The sequence below is a fragment of the Procambarus clarkii genome, chromosome 1 (genome assembly GCF_040958095.1).
Source record: "Procambarus clarkii isolate CNS0578487 chromosome 1, FALCON_Pclarkii_2.0, whole genome shotgun sequence".
In the NCBI taxonomy this organism is placed as follows: Eukaryota; Metazoa; Arthropoda; class Malacostraca; order Decapoda; family Cambaridae; genus Procambarus; species Procambarus clarkii.
The window spans coordinates 12,123,583-12,128,662 of record NC_091150.1 but is presented as its reverse complement, the minus strand read 5'-3'; positions in this window follow the sequence as shown (position 1 = coordinate 12,128,662).

The window sequence follows — 5,080 nt, the reverse complement described above, 5'->3', positions numbered from 1 at the left end:
CCCCTCTGCAGTTTTCAAAATATTTGATATGGGGAAAATTTGACTCCAGAGCCTTATTTTAGAATTGAATTCTAACTCTCTGCACCTATTTTCATTTTCACATTACGACTTTTTATATCGAAAATATGCCAATTACTGGAAACGGGGATGGGTCATATTTTGCCCGAACCCCATTGCAGTTTTCAAAATATCTGAAATATGGGAAATTTTACTCCTGAGCGTGATTTTAAGCCGAATTCTGACTCTCTGCACCTTTTTCTTTATCAAATTACGAATTTTTATACAGAAATATGCCAATTTCTGTTAACGCGGTTGGGTCATTTTGTGCCCAAACGCCCCTGCAGTTTTCAAATATCTGAAATGTGGGAAATTTGCCTCCTGAGCATGATTTGTGTGCCGAATTCCGATTTTCTGTACTTATTTTATTTTTATATACTGATTTATATACCGAAAATATGAAAATTATTTGAAACGACAATGGGTCATAATTAGCACAAACTCACCTGCAGTTTACAGAATATCTGAAAAGTTTGAAATTTCACAACTGAGCGTGATTTTTGAACCGAAATTTGACTCTTTCCACCTATTTTAATTTTCATATAACGGCTTTTTATACCGAAAATATGCCAATTACTATATACAGCAATGGGTCATATTTTGCCCAGTCCCCTCTGAAGTTTTCAAATTATCTGAAATGGGGGAAATATAACTCCTGAGCATGATTTCCGAGCCGAATTCTGATTCTCTACACCTATTTATATTTTCAAATTACGAATTTTATACCAAAAATATGCCAATTACTGGAAACGGGGATGGATCATATTTTGCCTAAACCCCCCTTCCCCTGCAATTTTCAAAATATCTGAAATGGGGGAAAATTGACTACTGTGCATGATTTTTTAGCAGAATTGTGATTCTCTCCACCTATTTCCATTTTCATATTATTATTTTTATACCGAAAATATGCCAATTACTCTAAACGGGGATGAGTCATATTTTAACTAAACCTCCTTGCAGTTTTCAAAACATCTGAAATGTGGGAAATTTGACTCCTGAACGTGATTTTTGAGCCGAATTCTGACTTTCTGCACTTATTTTCATTTTAAAATAACGGTTTTTAACCGAAAATATTCCAATTACTTAAAACAGCAATGGGTCAAATTTTGCCCAAATCCCCCTTGCATTTTTCAAAATATCTGAAATATGGGAAATTTGACTCCTGAGCGTGATTTTTAAGCCGAATTCTGACTCTCTCTGCACCTTTTTTTTTCATTTTCATATTATGACGTTTTATACCAAAAATATGCCAATTACTGTAAACGCGGATGGGTCATATTTTGCCGAAATCCCCCTCCAGTTTTTTAAATATATGAAATGTGGGAAATTTGACTCTTGAGCATGATTTTTGAGTCGAATTCCAAATTTCTTCACCTATTTTCATTTTCATATTATGATTTATATACCAAAAATATGCCAATTACTGTAATCCGGGATGGGCCGTATTTTGCCCAAACCCTCTTCACTTTTCAAAATTTCTGAAATGTGGGAAATTTGACTCCTGAGCATGATTTTTCAACCGAATTCTGATTCTTTGCACAAAATTTTCATTTTAAAATTACGAATTTTTAAACCGAAGATATGCCTATTACTTGAATGGTGAAGCGTTCATATTTTTCCCAATCACATTTGCAGTTTTAAAAATATCTGAAATGTGGAAAATTTGACTCTTGTGCATGATATTTGAGCCGAATTCTGAGTCTCTGCACCTATTTTAATTTTCAAATAAGGAATTTATACCGAAAATATGCCAATTACTTGAATGGGCAATGGGTCATATTTTGCCCAAACCTACTGCAGTTTTAAAAATATCTGAAATGTGGGAAATGTGACTCACAAGCCTGATTTTTTAACCGAATTCTAACTCTCTGCAACTATTTTCATTTTCAAATTACCACTTTTTATACCGAAAATATGCCAATTACTGTAAACTGGGATGGGTCATATTATGCCACAACCTCCATGCAGTTTTCAAAATATCTGAAATATGGGAAATTTTACTTCTGAGCGTGATATTGAGCCGAATTCTGACACTTTGCACCTATTTTCAATTTAAAATAACGGTTTTTATAACGAAAATATGTCAATTACTTAAAACGGCAGAGGGTCATATTTTTCCATCCCTCCCCCCCCCTGCAGTTTTCAAAATATCTGAAATGGGGGAATTTTGACTCTGGTCCTTATTTTTTATCGAATTCTGACTCTCTGCACCTATTTTTATTTTCAATTTACGATTTTTTATACCGAAAATATGCCAATTACTGAAACGGTGATGGGTCATATTTTGCCCAAACCCCCTTGCAGTTTTGAAAATGTCTGATATATGAGAAACTTGACTCCTGAGCGTGATTTTTGAGCCGAATTCTGACTCTCTGCCACTTTTTTTCATTTTCGAATTACGATTTTTATACCGAAAATATGCCAATTACTGTAAACTCGGATGGGTCATATTTTGCCCAAACCCTCCTGCAGATTTCAAAATATCTGAAATGAGGGAAATTTGACTCCTGAGCATGATTTTTGAGCCGAATTCCAAATTTCTGCAACTTTTTTCATTTTTATATTAAGATTTATATACCGAAAATATGCCTATTACTGTCATCTGGGATGGGTCGTATTTTGCCCAAACCCCCCTGCAGTTTTCAAAATATCTGAAATGTTGGAAATTTTCCTCCTGAGCGTGATTTTTGAGCCGAATTCTGACTCTTTGGACCTATTTTCATTTTCATATTATGATTTATATACCGAAAATATGCCATTTACTTAAAACGGCAATGAATAATTTTTTGCCCAAACCCCCTCTGCAGTTTTCAAAATATTTGAAATGGGGGAAATTTGACTCCAGAGCCTTATTTTAGAATTGAATTCTGACTCTCTGCACCTATTTTCATTTTCACATTACGACTTTTTATATCGAAAATATGCCAATTACTGGAAACGGGGATGGGTCATATTTTGTCCGAACCCCATTGCAGTTTTCAAAATATCTGAAATATGGGAAATTTTACTCCTGAGCGTGATTTTTATGCCGAATTCTGACTCTCTGCACCTTTTTCTTTTTCAAATTAACAATTTTTATACAGAAATATGCCAATTTCTGTTAACGCGGATGGGTCATTTTGTGCCCAAACGCCCCTGCAGTTTTCCAATATCTGAAATGTGGGAAATGTGACTCCTGAGCATGATTTTTGAGCCTAATTCCGATTCTCTGTACTTATTTCATTTTCATATTCTGATTTATATACCGAAAATATGCCAATTATTTAAAACGACAATGAGTCATAATTAGCCCAAACTCCCCCGCAGTTTACAGAATATCTGAAAAGTTTAAAATTTTACAACTGAGCGTGATTTTTGAGCCAAAATTTGACTCTTTCCACCTATTTTCATTTTCATATAACGGCTTTTTATACCAAAAATATGCCAATTACTGGAAACGGGGATGGATCATATTTGCCTAAACCCCCCCCCCCCTGCAATTTTCAAAATATCTGAAATGGGGGAAAATTGACTACTGTGCATGATTTTTGAGCCGAATTGTGATTCTCTCCACCTATTTCCCTTTTCATATTATTATTTTTATACCGAAAATATGCCAATTACTCTAAACGGGGATGGGTCATATTTTGCCCAAACCCCCTTGCAGTTTTCAAAACATCTGAAATGTGTGAAATTTGACTCCTGAACGTGATTTTTGAGCCGAATTCTGACGCTCTGCACTTATTTTCATTTTAAAATAACGGTTTTTAACCGAAAATATTCCAATTACTTAAAACAGCAATGGGTCATATTTTGCCCAAACCCTCCTTGCATTTTTCAAAATTTCTGAAATGTGGGAAATTTGACTCCTGAGCATGATTTTTCAAACGAATTCTGACTCTTTGCACAAAATTTTCATTTTAAAATTACGAATTTTTAAACCGAAGATATGCCAATTACTTGAATGGTGAAGCATTCATATTTTTCCCAATCCCATTTGCATTTTTAAAAATATCTGAAATGTGGAAAATTTGACTCTTGTGCGTGATTTTTGAACTGAATTCTGAGTCTCTGCACCTATTTCATTTTCAAATTACGACTTTTTATACCGAAAATATGCCAATTACTGTAAACTGTGATGGGTTATATTTTGCCCAAACCCCCTTGCACTTTTCAAAATATCTGAAATATGGGAAGTTTTACTCCTGAGCGTGATTTTTAAGCCGAATTCTGACTCTCTGCACCTTTTTCTTTTTCAAATTACGAATTTTTATACAGAAATATGCCAATTTCTTTTAACGCGGGTGGGTCATATTGTGCCCAAACGCATCTGCAGTTTTCAAATATCTAAAATGTGGGAAATTTGACTCCTGAGCATGATTTTTGAACTGAATACCGAAACTCTGTACTTATTTTCATTTTTATATTCTGATTTATATACCGAAAATATGCCTATTATTTAAAACGACAATGAGTCATAATTAGCCCAAACTCCTCTGCAGTTTACAGAATATCTGAAAAGTTTAAAATTTCACAACTGAGCTTGATTTTTGAGCTGAAATTTGACTCTCTGCACCTATTTTCATTTTCATATAACGGATTTTTATACCGAAAATATGCCAATTTTTATATACAGCGATGGGTCATATTTTGCCCAGACCCCCCTGCAGTTTTCAGATTATCTGAAATGGGGGAAATATAGCTCCTGAGCGTGATTTCCGTTCCGAATTGTGACTCTCTATGCCTATTTTCATTTCCAAATTACGAATTTTATACCGAAAATATGCCAATTACTGGAAACGGGGATGGATCATATTTTGCCTAACCCCCCCCCCCCCCCCTGCAATTTTCAAAATATAAAAAATGTGGGAAAATTGACTACTGTGCATGATGTTTGAGTCGAATTCTCATTCTCTCCACCTATTTTTATTTTCATATTATTATTTTTATACCGAAAATATGCCAATTACTCTGAACAGGGATGGGTCATATTTTGCCCAAACCCCCCTGCAGTTTTCAAAATATCTGAAATGTGGGATATATG